Source organism: Ochlerotatus camptorhynchus, unplaced genomic scaffold, assembly GCF_037179485.1.
Source record: "Ochlerotatus camptorhynchus isolate MF236.1 unplaced genomic scaffold, CSIRO-AGI_Acam_v1.1 ptg000550l, whole genome shotgun sequence".
Classification (NCBI taxonomy): Eukaryota; Metazoa; Arthropoda; class Insecta; order Diptera; family Culicidae; genus Ochlerotatus; species Ochlerotatus camptorhynchus.
Window position 1 is genome coordinate 4,533,222 of NW_027041033.1, and position 17,087 is coordinate 4,550,308.

Here is a 17,087-nt window from a genome sequence, read left to right on the forward strand (position 1 = left end):
TCAAGAATGTAAAAAACTGGCCTAGTCTCAAAATCCAGGGTGGCATTTAAACCAGGAAGACCAGGAATATGTTGGGATTTTTTTTTTACCAGAAAAAAACGGGAATTTTTAAGCAAAACCAGGAAAAATAATAATTTATTCGGAGCAGGAAAAATAATTATTTATGTCGGTTTGATATAGTGTGGGTGCAAAGAGCGCCCAATGCTTCTCAGTGCAGTGTGCTGAACATTCAGCACTATCACAGGGACTCATAGTCAGCCACGATGAGCGTTGTGAAGACACTGAAGACGATGCATTCTCGTCACTCTCAATCACCAACCACCGTGAAGGTAAGACGTGCGGCGATTCCTTTCCGGCTGATGGTCAGTTCTAGATAGAGCTGGAATTAGGGCGTAACAGCCTTTGTAAACAATGACTTCTCTCGATGATTTTAGAGTTATTCACAGAAATGATGACGTTACTATTTATGTGTGATGCGTGCAAAATAATATACCTATATATTCAATACACTTTGATAATCGAGCAGAAAAGCATTCAGAGCTTTCGTCGCTGGTGTCATGACAACGCAACTTTGCTTTATGTTCTCAGTACAAACACGATGAAAGCTCATAAATATCAGTGCACGGTCCCTAACCTCACACTTTGGTCTTGTTGTAGCCCTTTCATTTTACAGCAGAGTAAAAGTAATGGCAACAGTTAACTACGAATGGCCAACCGGATCTCACACTTCAATGTTGCGAAGGCTATAGTAAACTCGCGGCTGACCTATGGCATCGAGGCTACGTACCTTGCGAAACCGCGCCTGGTGGAAAGGCTTACACCAGTCTACCAGCAAGCACTTCGGATTTCTTCCGGACTCCTTCCTGGTACCGCCGGGATCGCCGCCTGCATTGAGGGAGGAGTTTCCCCCCTCGACCGCCTGATTACCGGGACTATATGCAAACGCGCCATCGGGCTGAATGAGATAACGTCAGGTACAGACGAGGAAGGTTCCCTCCTAAAGGAGGCCAACAAGTTCCTCAGGGAAATCTCCAACCGAGCTCTCCCCCCAGTGTGAAAAACACATTGGGTTGGAGCCAGAGGCTGGAACAAACCGCCAATCAAGACCGACCACACCATCAAACGACACTTCAAGGCTGGTTCCAATCCCTCTGCGGTAAATCAGGCGGTATTGGATTTGCAAAGAAGGAAGTACGCTGGATACGCCATCCGGTACTCGGACGGTTCCGTAGCCCAGAAAAGGGTGGGCATCGGCATCTCCGGTGATCACCTAAAGGAGTGTCACAGGCTCCCGGATGAGTGCTCTATTTTTTTCCGCCGAGGCAGCCGCAGCTTTTATCGCAGTTACTACCCCGGATACACGGCCAATCGCACTTTTCACAGACTCTGCTAGTGTAGTCACTGCACTTGAATCCGCAACCAGCAGGCACCCCTGGCCATCCAAGAGTACACGCCACCCAACACGGTATTCATTTGGTTACCTGGACATTGCGGTGTAAAAGGGAATGAGGAAGCTGATCATCTCGCCGGATCAGGCCGTCGTATGACCAAATATACCCGGAAGGTTCCCGGACAGGATCTAAAGAAGTGGGTCACCAAGTGGTTCGCCGGAAGTATACTGTTTATACGGAAGATAAAAGGGGACACCAGCAGATGGGAGGATCCACCCCTCCACCGTGAGCAGGTCGTTTTATCGCGACTCCGGTCCGGCCACACAAACGTCTCCCACAACTATAAGGGGGACGGACCCTTCCGGAGGATATGCGACCACTGCCACATCCCACAGACCGTCGAGCACTTCATCTGCATATGCCCGAAATACGATGGAACCAGGAGAAGCTACGACATTTCCGGCAACATCCGGGATGTCCTCTCCGATGATCCCGTTCGGACTGCTACGTTGTTCATCTTTCTGAAGGAAACCGGACTCTTCAATATGATTTAAATTGCTCGACCCACGATACGTTTCAACCCTGAACCCTGATGACAACTTACCGCAATCCAATTGGAAATCCAACTGAATTAACGCAGATGTACCACGCCAGTTCTTATTTTAATATGTCCTTTATGTTTATATTGATTTGTGTTTTATGTTAATGGAGTTAATGGTTATACAAACACTGTGGCAGCTCTTACAAACCTTTTGGAACTCCCTTCTAGAGTTCTCAAGGCGAACCAGCCAATGGCTAAAAGCCTTGTAAATAATACATGATATGCATTTTAGTTAGCAAATGCCCTTTGGTTGGTGAAAAGTCGACAGCTCAGCGAACGTTGAATATAGTTAATGTAATAATTATTTTACTTATGTTTTTTCAAACCAGTTAAGTATGCATACGAAGCATATAATTTGAAGTATTTCACTAAATGAATGTATAATATACTTCCCTCCCCTTGGCTAGTTTTTTAACCTGGACGTTGGTGGGCGGGCCTAATCTTATGCTTCATAGTGGAGCGTTGGAGACGGTTGGTTTAGGTCCGGCATCGTTGGCTCATGCCGTGACAGAATAGCGTCATGAGCATGCGATGAGGATTACTGAGCTTCCCCTCTCTGATGAACCATTGCATAAGAGAACCAAAGTTCTAGCCTGAAGTGATAGTATCACACTTGTTACTCCTTTATTTGAAAGCCGCGTTGTAGTACGCTTACGTATAGGCACTGACGTTGGGTGTGATACTGGCGGGTTTTGCCGCATATCACTCTTATTTTATTTATTCTTACGCAGATAGATTGATTTGGGTTTGCAAGGGAATTATACTATTGAAATATTTCAGAAAGTGCCCAACAGTATTCCTTCTACTTGCGTGACAAGCTTTCGTTGTTGTTTTCATTGAGATATTACTCAGGGAACAATGTTAAACACCATTTTTGTACATGGTATTGCAACTAATCTTATTAATTTTTAAACTAGAGATATAATAATCATCAAACGAACTTAAATAAGACAATTTAGACAGCCTAGTAGCATTAAGTGGATTAACAGAAGAGTTAGGATGCGGAGGGTCCGCTTAGGGAGGCAACTAGCCTTTTCATGTATTGTATCTTTATTTTGATTATTGCTTTAAAATATCAATTTCGTATATATGTGAAAGGATGAATCAGTGGGAGATGGATTTTCGGTTTCTTTACATTTAGCATCACTATGTGTCATTTCATCAAAACCCCCCAATAACCGGCCTCTTCAATCCCTTCCTTTTCCCATGGCGTTCAAGTGGTCCGCATAGACTATTCAGCCATTACCCGTCCTTTATCCTCGGTTTTGGATTGACTTGCGCTCCCATTGCCCCACCAAACGCTGCAAAATGAAAATGAAAATGAAATACATGTATAATATACTTACGACATTTCTCTCATATTGAAGAATTATAGGAAATCTGCAATACTTATAGATTAAAAGCTTTGTTAAAAATCTAGGATTTTTTAATAGAAGAAAGCAGAAAAATCGGGGAAAAAACAGGAATTTAAAATCAGAAACTCACTTGGCACCCTAAAAATCTCGAAATTTTCTCATGTAATCTACAACAAATTTTTCAGTCCGAGATTTCAATGTTGTTCCACAGATCTCTTTTTTTCTAAATACATATTTAAAGTTCAATTTATTATTCGGACCAATGACCCATTCGGCATTCGAAAAAATACATGTAATGAAGACACATTTCAAAATTCAGGGACTCTTAAAAAATGTCTGTTTTATGTTTTTTGTTTATTAATTCATTTGATAAGGCTCAACCGAATCATCCTTATAGAGCCAAGGATTCTTGTTCACTATACAAAACATCTTAAAACTATAATCAAAAGGTACAACACAATAAACACGTTGTCTTCCGCTATCCAATAAGCCTCTTCCACCAGAACGGGATCCGCTTCCAGTGGTTTCGTTGTATGGCAGATTCGCCAACGGGGGTCACAGCGCTTTCATTGCAGCAATGGACGCAAAACGTGGTCATCACTTATACACTCATCACGAAACGGTTGCTTTCCAAAGTCGACGACGTATCGACCGAAAGAACTGCTGATGAAGAACAATGAGGAGGACCACACAATGGTTGCTGCCGAGTAAACAGACGATCACGTGACACACATTGCGAATGGTCTGCTTCTGTCAGACAGCCGAGTGAACACTGATCTGTCTTATGTATACTAAACTACTAAACTACTACTGTTCATCTTTAGTGATTATGTCTTTGACAAGTTACTGTTTGATTTTAGTTTTACATTGTAATAGTTTACATTTTGCTTTTAAGGAAAGCATATTTGTTGATTTTAATTAGAAAATTTGATATTCTACCTACTTAACCTAGTTGTCTAACCTAACGTGCCAGAACCCCATAATGATCTGTTGATGGGATCGCATGCAGCAATCTCTGAACCTTTTGATGGTAGCAGTTCTCTGTAACGCCAAGGTCTGAAGACCAGCCAGGCGGTGGACCTCAATTTCTAGTACGCGGTGGACTGTTGAGCATCATCCTCAGGATCTTGTTCTGGATCCTTTGTAGTTTGAGGAGATGAGAATGTGCACAACTCTCCCAGATTGGCAACCCGTACTCTATGACGGGAAGGTTTATTTGCTTGTAGACAGTAAGCTTGTTTTTCAGGGATAGGGTGGATCTCCTATTGATTACCGGGTACAGCGACTTTATCAAGATGTTGCATTTTGTTTTTTTTTTTTCAACATGCTTCCTGAAAATCAGCTTGCTGTCGAGTGTTAGTCCGAGGTAGACTACCTCTTTGGACCACTCCATCACTGTGCCGTTTAGGCAGATTTTGTTATTCTCAGACGGAACAAGTCTGGGAGATTTTGAGTGTAGAAAAATTATGACCTGGGTCTTCGCCACGTTGATACGGATCTTCCAGCTGTTGAAATATTCAGACAGGGCATCCAAGCCTCTCTGGAGTTTGGTAGTCAGAGCTCCGATGACCCACAATGGATGTGTCGTCTGCGAACAGAGACAACGATCCACCATCAGGGAGAGTTGGAATATCGGAAGTGAATAGATTGAACAGGATGGGCCCAAGGATACTTCCTTGGGGCACACCTGCACCGATGTTAAAGGCATCCGATGTGATGCCATTCAGAGAGACCTGGAACTTCCTGTCCGATAGATAATTTTGTATGATCTTCATGAAAAAGATCGGAAGACCGCATCGATGCAACTTGTACACCAGGCCATCATGCCAGACATTGTCAAACGCTTTTTCAACGTCTAACAATGCCGTAGCAGATGTTTTTGAAAAAGCCTTGTTCCGTCTAAGAATGTTTGTTACTCGGGACGGTTGATCGACCTTTTCGAAAACCAAACTGCTCCTCGAGTTAGATGTTGCTTTCTTCAGCAGATGTTAGAAGTCGGCTGTAAACTGCCCTTTCGAACAGCTTGGATAACCCTGAGAGGAGGTTGATGGGTCGGTAACTTGAAGGATAGGAAGCATTCTTCCCAAGTTTCCGAATGGGGATGGCTTTAGCTAAATTCCAGCACGAAGGGAAGTAGCCAAGTCGGAGGTACTGATTGGAAATCAGTGCCAGATGGTTGTAGAATCTGAAACTCAAGTGCTTGAGCTTCAGATTCAGGATGTTGGACGAAACCTGGGGCCTTCATGTTTTTGGAAGTTTTGATATAAGCCAACAGATCGTCAGCCGTGATCTCGGATTCCTCGGGAAAGATGTTAGGCACCTGGTGGAGATTGGCTACATTTTCAGCAACCTCAGCTTCGTGAGGGCTGGTGAAACTGATTTGTCTTATGTATACTAATTTATTTAAATCATGGAAAAAAATCGACAATTTTATGCAATCTTGGAGCCTTTTAAAGTATATCTTTTTACGATATGTAGCTATTTATAGAAAACCGGGAAAGCTATGATGGGCAACCGGTAAAGGGAGGGGATTCAATTTCTTAAATTAATTTCAACAAGTAGGGTTAACTACCCCATTTCCGGCCCATTAAGCACAAACTGCACTTAGTCTTTCTTAATCTAGCGCAGTTTAGCACCAAACGGAATGTTATTATAACTGATGGCTTCCAAATTTATTTACCTCTCCGTACGTACCGTAAGATTTGATAAAGAGAAACCAATCGTTGAGATATTGTCAAAAGTCTAACACTGCTTCTTGACGCCAAACTCGGCCTATGGATTATAAACTCGGTCTAACGCATTGAAACGCCACTGAATTCACTTCGGACTATCCGATGATGATAAAAATTGATTCGGTCGGAGCGCTTCTTTTGTTTTTGGGAATAATGGGTGCAAACCTTCATATTACGCGTTCTCATTGACTTCGTCCGGTAGCTTATTAACTAAAGTATCGTACCAAACGCATAATTGACTTGTTAACTCTGAAATCATGGATTTATTTAAAGTTTTCTGCTCGATAGGCCCAAAATGGGCGATTAGGCCGAAGTAGTTCTCTACCCTATGCGCATGCATTCAAACCTTAAAATATGAAGATAACAACGGGACTTTCGAATCCAGAGGCCTATTTGGCTTTATTTTATAGTTTTGCGAAATTAATAAGAACCAGTGACACCATAAAATAAGACGACTGATCACTGAATTAAGTTCAAGTCAATTTTCTCTACTTCACGTTCCAGACTGCCATCCTGCTACCGAACACATCACAGACTCCTTTTCAGTAGATACTAATGAAAAGAGTCACTCCAAAGCACAGCCAACACTACTCATCGTCGGGATTATCCCGTCGCCGTCGTGCAGTGATTCACCGTATACAGTCAATTCCTCCTATCTCGTCGTTAAAGGGCCCATCGATCGAGAATGTCGATTTATATAAATAAAATAAATTTACATAAGCAAAGCACTTCTATCGATTTAACGAGAAAATCGATTTAGAAAACATCCAGCAAGGAAGAGTTGACTGTACTTCCGCTGCACACTGACTGCCAACCGAGTCGAGAGGGCTCTCATCTCACTTGATACGAGAGGCAATCCCTTCCTGCTGACGGGAAGAGTGGCGGTGAAACTTTTCCACTTTGTGCTGAAAGTGTACGTCATCATTTTGTCCTTATAGGCCAGAGCATTGAAACAAGAAGGGCAAAGCAGGAAAAGGGGTCCGCCATAATCCCATTTAAAACCAGGTACAAGGCTTAGTGTCTTCTTCAATGTCGCTCAGTGCATGTCATACTCTAGCTTCCTATCGGTGTGACCTCATCGGAAGTGATGCTGCATCAGTCTTGTTGCTATTTCGCTCGAAACACTCGAACGAGAGACATACCTAATTGTAAATTTTTCTATATCCGTCGTTCTGTGGGCTGGGCTACCTTCGGAATTGCATTTCAGCCCGCATCAGTTCCATTTTTGGACGTTTCACGATCTTGGCAATCAAGAGTGACAGAGGTGTTTCGAGTCGCTGGATGTCAAAGTGGGTAGGCGTTTCAAAGTCGATCTACTGACTAATTAGTATCGATGGCTTAGAGGATTGCTCGGTGAAGGTTACGACGGTTAGGAATGTCACAAACATCGTGCGCAACGACAGCGGATCTTGGTTGGCTGACAGGCCGTTGTCTGTCAGCACAGCAGAAAACGTCCGTTCAAAGCAACACTGGAGGAAAGGAAATTCGCAACCGCACACACACACAGCAACATACAAAGATGGCGAGACAATAAGCCTAGGCTACGAACGGTGGTGGTGTATCGTTTTCCCAGCGACTGTGGCTTCTAGCTTTATGCGTTATGTCATCTGATGGGCGCATCGTCACCAAAGTCACTTCCACAACTTGCGGTATGTCATTACACGACGTTATGGAAGTTTTGTGGCCGGGTAATAGCTCCAAATAGCAGCGAAATTGCGCGGTGGAAACTTGAGTACCACGGTAATAGACGGGTGATTTCATCGTCATTATTGTCGGAGATCGGAAGGGGCAAAAAAATAGGTAAACAACTAGATCGGAGCTGGAAGCAATCCTCACGCGCCGCATTGATTGGTGCAACATCGTCGTTGACCTTGTGTGGTTCTTGGATTGCGGCTCGCCACAAATTGGTCCACAGACGAAGCCAAAAAGGCGCCAATAATTAATCAGCTTTGCCGGCTTTGTTTTGCGTTCATTCATTTTGAGATGATTGTTTTTTTTTTCGCGAGAGGGGGAATTTGAAATAAATGCACAGCGGCGTGAAAATGGCTGGCTGACGCACTCAATTTCGTCTTCTGCCTTCATAGGAAAAGAAGGGGGTTAGGCAATCCAAGTGCACTTGAGATCGTTGGTTGTGTTTTTGTTTTGGAGGGGCTTCAATCACCCGTTTTGCTGCCGGTTTTCCACATAAATTCTCCTACTTGTGTTGTCTAGAGGTTGAGCGTGACGAACGGGAATTTTGTCACCCCCCGCCAACATTTTGAAACTATTGAAAGGGTTCTTTACGGGAGGATTAGGATCGGTTTGGGGTAGCAAAATTGGTGAGCAGAAATTATTCCTTCATTTTCGTACGTTTTGAGACATTCGAGCGCGTCGTACAAAACTGTCAACTAAAGTGCTCGAAACCGACCCTTTTCGAAAAGTGTTGTTTCAGTAATTGTTCAGTTTGTGAGGATGTTTTATATTTATTTTGACTACCAGTTGGACGGTTAATCACAGACACATCACATAAACACGTAGAAATTAGTGTGAAATAGCCGAGTCTTCTTCTTCTTCTTTCCTTTATTTAACCGTTATGTGATCGGCCTCCGTTAGCTCAGTCGGTAAAGGCGCAGCTACAAAGCAACACCATGCTGGAGGTGGCTGGGTTCAATTCCCGGTCCAGTCTAGGAATTTTTCGAGTTTTTGAAAATTTCTCGACTTCCCTGGGCATAAAGTATTATTGTACTTGCCACACAATTATACTAATGCAAAAATGGTACAGGCATCGAAAGCTCTCAATTAATAACTGTAGAAGTGCATCTAGAACACTGAGTTGAGAGCACGCAATAAGCTAATATGCGATATGCAATAAGCTTGAAATGCGAGGAAGAAGAAGAAGAAGTGATCGACAGGGTACCCGGGTACCTTTTCAGATTTCAAATTAATAAATTATGAAGTTATTTTCACGACAGAAAACCAGAATTCAGTAACATTTAAGAACTCATGGAGCGACAACTTTTCATGAAGAAAGATTTCAAATTGCAGCAAGGGGCTTTGAAAGGGTCGTGAAATTTTACTCTTTTACCCTTTAGGAGCTCGACAAGGGCACAAAATTGAACTGCTTGCTACTGCTGCCAATTTTAACCGATTCTGAATCTTTTGGCACCATTGGATTCAGAAACTTATCCTCTTTCTGGAAATTGTCAACAATGTGTTCATACGGAATAGTCTGGTTCCAGAACTAAGCATTTTTTTGTCACATTCGCTAGAATTTCGAAGGAATTGATATCAAAGTAGGGGAAAGTTGGCTTCGGCAATACCTTAACCTATTATCGTCAGGGGGGTAAACAAAGTCCTAGAGCACTCAAATTTGACCAATAGTTGCTCTGAAACACAATGTATCCACATGCCAAAATTGAGCTCTCAAGGACGTTGTTTACCCCCTGACGATAATAGGTTAAGGTATTGCCGAAACCAACTTTTCCCCTATCAGAATCTCCTTCAAGAAACAATTTCAGCTTACTTTAGGACCAGTTTAAGGTTTCTCCCCGGAACGGCCATTCCGGAGTAGGTTTCCGTTGAGCCTCTAGTGGCCATAGAAGTGTTTGAGAAGAAACCCATACAATGTGAGTATTAAAACTCACGAATTTACAGCAGGAGACTGTTTATCATAATTATGTGATCATCCGATGAATTGTCCCCAGAACGGCCATTCAGGAGCAGGTTCCCGTAGGGCCTCTAGTGGCCATAGAAGTGTTTGGGAAGAAACCCCTGCAATATGGGTATCAAAATTCATGAATTTCCAGCAGGAGACTGTTTATCATAATTATGTGATCATCCGATGGATTGTCCTAGGAACGGCCATTCCGGAGTAAGTTCCCGTAGGGCCTCTAGTGGCCATAGAAGTTTTTGAGAAGAAACCCGGATAATGTGAGTATTAAAACTCATGAATTTACAGCAGGAGACTGTTTATCATAATTATGTGATCATTCGATGGATTGTCCTCGGAACGGCCATTCCGGAGTAAGTTCCCGTAGGGCCTCTAGTGGCCATAACAGTATTTGGGAAGAAACCCCTGCAATATGGGTATCAAAATTCATGAATTTACAGCAGGAGACTGTTTATCATGATGTTTTGGTCATCCGATGGATTGTACCCGGGACGGCCACTCTGGAGTACATTCCCGTAGGACCTCTAGTGGCCATAGAAGTGTTTGGGAAGAAACCCCTGCAATATGGGTATCAAAATTCATAAATTTACAGCAGAAGACTGTTTATCATGATTTTGTGATCATCCGATGGATTGTCCCCAGGACGGCCATTCAGGAGTAGGTTCCCGTAGGGTCTCTAGTCGCCATAGAAGTGTGTGGGAAGAAACCCCTGCAATATGTCTATCAAAATTCATAAAATTTACAGTAGGAGACTGTTTATCATAATTATGTGATCATCCTATGAATTGTCCCCAGAACGGTCATTCGGGAGCAGGTTCCCGTAGGACCTTTAGTGGCCATAGAAGTGTTTGGGAAGAAACCCCTGCAATATGGGTATCAAAATTCATAAATTTACAGCAGGAGACTGTTTATCATGATTTTGTGACCATCCGATGGATTGTCCCCGGGACGGCCATTCAGGAGTAGGTTCCCGTAGGGTCTCTAGTGGCTATAGAAGTGTATGGGAAGAAACCCCTGCAATATGGGTATCAAAATTCATGAATTTACAGTAGGAGACTGTTTATCATAATTATGTGATCATCCGATGAATTGTCCCCAGAACGGTCATTCGGGAGCTGGTTCCCGTAGGACCTTTAGTTGCCATAGAAGTGTTTGGGAAGAAACCTCTGCAATATGGGTATCAAAATTCATGAATTTACAGCAGGAGACTATTTATCATAATTTTGTGATCATCCGATGGATTGTCCCCGGGACGGCCATTTCGGAGTAGGTTCCCGTTGAGCCTTTAGTGGCCATAGAAGTGTTTGGGAAGAAACCCCTGCAATATGGGTATCAAAATCAATGAATTTACAGCAAGAGATTGTTTATCATAATTATGTGATCATCCGATGAATTGTCCCCAGAACGGTCATTCGGGAGTAAGTTCCCGTAGGGCCTCTAGTGACCATAGAAGTGTTTGAGAAGAAACCCGTACAATGTGAGTATTAAAACTCATGAATTTACAGCAAGAGATTGTTTATCATAATTATGTGATCATTCGATGGATTGTACCCGGGACGGCCACTTCGGAGTAGATTCCCGTAGGGCCTCTAGTGACCATAGAAGTATTTGGGAAGATACCCCTGCAATATGGGTACCAAATTTAAATGAATTTACAGCAATTGACTGTTTATCATGATTTTGTGGTCATTCGATGGATTGTCCCCAGAACGGCCATTCCGGAGCAAGTTCCCGTAGGGCCTCTAGTGGCCATATAAGAAGGCTGATTTAAATGTGCAGTGATCCGAACTGTCAAAACCATAGGATTTTTTGATCTAGATAAAAATAATTTGTCCAGAATAGATCAGAACCAATTCAAAACTTTTGCATGCGGGTTCATGGCTTAGTTAAATATTTCCCGCGAACACGGAGACAGATGTCAGTAGTGTGCTTTGGTCAGAAATTTTATTGTTTTTGCTATGGTCTGTTTGTCGGTGCTAGAACTACCTGCACGCTTAGAAAAAATCATGTAAATTTAAGCGCTCTGAGACTGACATATACGGGCGTCAATTTTGACATAGAATTCAGTCATAACAATGTGCAGGAAGACACCTGCGTACGATATCGCACCCATTCAACACACATTACTTCCCTTTCGAAGGAAGACGTGACCAGAGATTTTTATACCTCAGAAAAATCCCACCGACCTCGGCTGGGATTGAACCCAAACCCATTGGGGTGAGAAAGCAGTCACGCCTACCACTACACCACCGGCGCTGGCAGCGGAGTCTTGTGTAGTTTAAATTTGCACGTGCTTCATGTTTTACGTGCTTAGGGTTGAAGTCTTAAACGTCAGAATAATGCCTGCGCTGCTGCGCATCATAAATGATGGAAGCAGTTTACGCATATACAATAACCTCAATACCCAAAAACTATGCAATATTTTCTCATGTCCACTAACAGTTTTCTTTTAAATATTTAAAAGAGCAAGAGATCAAAACTGTTAATAATTCCTGTAGCTGAAAATTTTCTGTCAGCACTTGTTGAAACAAACAAGGGTTCATCTGCATTGCTGCTTATAAGCATTGCAGTCCACTCCATTTTAATTATTTTTTTAGGGTAAGGGGCTGTTCATAAACTACGTAGACAGTTTAGGGGGGGGGGGGGGGGGGTTGACAATTATCCACGGACCATACAAATTTTAAAATTTTTGTATGGAAAATTGTCTACGCATGGGGAGGGGGGGGGGGGTCAATAATCCCAAAAAACGGTCTACGTAGTTTATGAACAGCCCCTAAAAGTTTTTCATAAATTCCTATTTCCGATTTTAGTTTTTGAACACCAATTAATCGATTTTTCGACGGTATTTATGAACATATTTTAGCCATCTACGTTAACGCGGAGCTTACCGCTGTAAATTTTTTTGTTTTTTTTTTTTATGGTACAGTTTGATTTTTCTAGAAGCATTGAAGAATGAAGTTAAAATTTAAAGAACCCCGACGGCCAATTTGAAGTGAATACTTTAATTTAACGCAGTTCAAAAGTTCCACGCGAAGAGCATGGAAATCGGAACTGCGTACCACAATAGGGAGGATCTTTTCCTTCTTGGCATTAATCCGGGATAGTTTATTCGAATTTTGCCTCATTATCCATGAGCAGATCAAATTTATTGTTTAAATGAATTTCATTTAAAAAGGGGATCAAGAGATTGCCCTTTTCTTTTGCGTTTAGGCGCCATGACGGCAGAACAAAGTTCCGTCAAATCGACTTCCAACCAGCTTGCTATACCAATCCGAAAGATCGAAGAGGAATTTTCCAAGTCGATTTCCAAGCAGAATTACCTCGGGTCCAAACAAGGTAGTAAATTTGCTGGTAATATTTTGCTGTAGAGTTAGATGGTAGTAACACTTCCTTAAGCTAAAATCAAATAGATCCGCACGTCAAGAGAGCACAGGACTGATCATTTTGTAATGTTTTTGCATAATCCACAACGTACTTTTTTCGGTGGCGTGGTAAGCTTCTCGTTATGATTTGGAAGGCAATTTCTGTATGCTACCAAATCCAAATAGGTTAATCTTCAAATACGTAAATTTACAAATTATAAATAGTTTTCAATTTAGAAGATAACAAAATTATTAGTGATATTTTAACTGAAATAAAAAAAAGCATGATTGAACTATGTATGTGGGTATGTAGCGCTAATGTCTGGTATTATTCCATTTTCAATTTGCATGTCATAAACAAAGGGCGGGCTCTTCCTCCCTATTTTTTAATACGGTCTCCTCAGATTTACCAGATTAAAAAAAAAAGCTTTAAATCAAACATAAATTCCAATTGATCTAAAGAACGAAAATATTGTCGCTTGTCACTTCACGCCTTCGGCCAGATGCTGGCTATTAATAGTATGATAGTTTATAAGCAAACGAACAAGAAGGAGAACGCAACCCATAAAAAATTGGGATGACACTCAGCAGAAAAATATGACAAGCACCAAATAAATCGCCACCGAAAATAGGAAACACACTTCCCGTTATGCGACCGTAAGAATGACAAATTTATGTTAGTAAAGTGCTTGTCTTCGATGACGGCGTCGTCGTCGTCGTCGTCGTCGTCGTCGTCATCATATCATCGTTCGTTCGCAGTTAGACGTTAGTTGATGATGGTTGACGACGCCGACGACTGCTCCGCGGCTGCAAGTACAAGTGCAATGGCCTTTTTACATTTAAAATTAATGGGCGATGATTCGTATCTTGTCGTGTTTACAGCCAGCCGTGCGAAATATTTATGCGTGGCTTCCGATGTAATCAGTGTTTACAAACAAGCGTGCACATGTTAAACGTGGCGCTGGGCGCCACAAGACTGGAGAAAGTATCTTCCTTCGGTATAATTTTCCTGTGGTTAATTCGCTAATAACATTCGACTAAAACGAAACCAAAAATCAATTGATCTGAATTATGAACTCCTTGATTAGGGAATTGTATTAATTTACGGGTGTTTTAGCGAAACCTAGTTCTTTATCTGTCATAAATTAATTCATACTTCCAATGCCAAAGCACAATCTTTGTGGCATTACGGTACTGTGGTGGGCCAACGGAAACAGCAATCAGAAAAAATATTAATACACGACAATTCTGACGAAGTCTACGCAGCAGCAGAATACACCTACAGTGGTACATTAGGGTGTCCCAAAAATATGTAATTAACTGCCAGTTCTATTCTACGAAAGCTTTAAAAACAATCGGTTTTTGTGCAATACTGGAGAGCACCCTTGCTGAAGAACACAAGTCGACGAATTAAATTTTCTCTGAAGAAAACTATCTAAAAGTACTCGGTGACACCCTACAGCCCGCCAACAATCGACTTTGCATGTCTCAGAACCGTTTTGGCGCAACGTTGTATTACCTATAGGATAGGATAGAGCTAAGAAAAAATAATCATACCCAGCACGCCAACACTCCATACCGGAGGGAACCACTCCACCTCGTGTCCAAGGAAAGTCAGGCCTGCGTTCAGTTTTTATTTTTGGAATGCGAAATATAGCTAGCTAGCCCAGTGAGGTGTAGCAGCTGCTACGTGATAAAAATTTACTACCGTTCCCAGGCAAACAAACGGCTTCCTCGGAGCTGGCTTGGAAGTACTTACCAACCTACCTGCGATGAATGAAATAGTGCTGCTGTAGAAGTCAGGTGTAACTGGAAGGTATTCCGTGATTCTAGAACACAAAGAAGCGAAAACGAGACTTGGCTAGTGTCAGAATTTGGATGGCATGATTGATGGAACACGCTACAATCGAAGATTTGCCGATTGTGAAGAGCGGTTGTAGGGTTTACTGCGCCGGAATGACGTCTTTTTTTGGAAACTACAAATGTTTCAACACAAATGCTTGAGATAATTTTAGAATTTCGATTGAAGCTTTGCAGATATTCAAAAATTCGAAGAAGATTTATTTATTATGTAGTTGAAATGTTATGTAAACCTATAAATCATCGCATGATGTTGCAATTCAATCGAACTTCTTCTTCATATTCTTCTTATTTTCGCATTTCAATCTTATTGCTTATTGCATATTAGCATATTGCGTGCGCTCAACTTAGTGTTCTAGATGCACTTCCTCAGTTATTAATTGAGAGCTTTCGATGCCTGTACCATTTTTGCATTGGTATAATTGTGTGGCAAGTCCAATCATACTTCTATGCCCAGGGAAGTCGAAAAATTTTCCAACCCGAAAAATTCGTAGACCGGACCGGCCACCTCCAGCATGGTCTTGCTTTGTAGCTGCGCCTCTAGCAACTGAGCTAAGGGAGGCCCATGGCGACAGAATCGAGTATCTAGCAGGTCATTTGATCTGAACTCCAGGATGATTCGAACAACCAATAACATCACCTATGCCGTAAGACGGGGTGACATTGGGCCGAAATTGAAAAATGTTTATTGATACAAATATCTTAAATAGGGGAAATGGATGCCTAAATGCCCCTAATTCGGCCCATACATAAATTCAGCAATCGACTTAATTTTCAATGGTGACCAAAAATATCCATTAGTACCGTCCCAATGACGCGTTCATCTAAAATTGATAAATAGAAGATTTTTAGCGATGGGCCCAATCTTAGATCCATAGGCCAACATTAGAGCCATTTCCCCTATTTCTCAATAAATATTTAGAACAAATTTGTTGACGACTTCTGTGCATAAAGTTATTCACCTTTGCCCAAGTGAACCGCATATACCTAAAGACGTATGTGAGATAAGCGAGCTTGCGCTAAATGCCGAATGGTCGATAACTTTTTGCGCAATAGTCGAATCAATTTTCAGTCTTCCACAAAGTTGTTCTGCATAGTTTTCCCAATGACCATAGTCTCAGGTATGGGAAAAGTCGAGCATTTGGACAAGCAAATGAATACCACACATACTTTAAAACAATTTCCCCCGCAAAACCAGATCGCTACCAAATTCGTTCGAATTAGCTACAGTTGTTGGGAACATATCCAATGAGCACATAATGCATCCATTATTGTCATTAGCTTCTCACTGCTTGTGGAATGATTACGTTAACGATCACTAAAGTCAACGGCAAAATTTAAGGGAAGCAGGTGCGCACCTCCACCGATCCACATACACGCACTTTGATCGCTCATCATAACGCACACGTGCCATCAGACGATGATGTCAATGAGGCAGCACAAGTACGAACGAACGAAGGGCCGGGCATAACGCAATAACCGCACATTCGTAATCCAATCCGCCTTCAATGGGATCAAAATTTCACAACAAATTTATGAGACACCTTTGTTGTGTTTCGTTCCCCCCCCTCCATCGTGTTCTCACCAATAATGCATCTCTGTTTTCTCGTTTTCATTTCAGATCATTGAATGACTCATGGAATTTGGGTAAGTTCGAACTGCACTAGTGCACTTGTTTGCAACACAAATCTCGCAGCCGCGGTGATGACGGCGGTGGCACGTACCTCTCATAGGTAGACGTGTAATTTAGAAGAATGGTTCAATTTCGAAAAAGTGACAGCCTAAAGATTGCGTACAAACTCCAGCACGAACCGAAAGAGCGAGAGAGAGAGAGCGAGTGGCTGAAAAAACATAAACAATGACAACTCAATTGCCTATTCGAGTGTCTTCGGGCGAGCTCAAACGAACGAAACTGATTAACATTCCAGCACCGCCTCCGGGCGTGAAAAGTGTAAGTAGGTATTTCGTGCGAAGATTTATTACAATTGAGGAGATTGGATTTTTTTTGTTTCGGGTTGGAAAAACAATCACAGCTTTTCGGAGAAGAAGGCTCCTATTTAAGTATAGATTTCTGCGTTTTTTCCATAATTCTCTTCATCCAAATAGACAATGGGTTCATTATTGATGCTTGACTTGA

At 42.0% G+C, this 17,087-nt stretch overlaps 1 protein-coding gene across 1 annotated transcript in view; it reads left to right on the forward strand.

The window, feature by feature from the left end:
- LOC135713306 (uncharacterized) overlaps positions 1–17,087 on the forward strand; it is a 170,906-nt gene that overhangs the window by 35,803 nt on the left and 118,016 nt on the right. Inside the window, exon 2 of the mRNA XM_065236391.1 lies at positions 16,572–16,597. The gene's annotated coding sequence lies outside the window, so the exon portion shown is untranslated. The remainder of the gene's footprint in view (positions 1–16,571; positions 16,598–17,087) is intronic.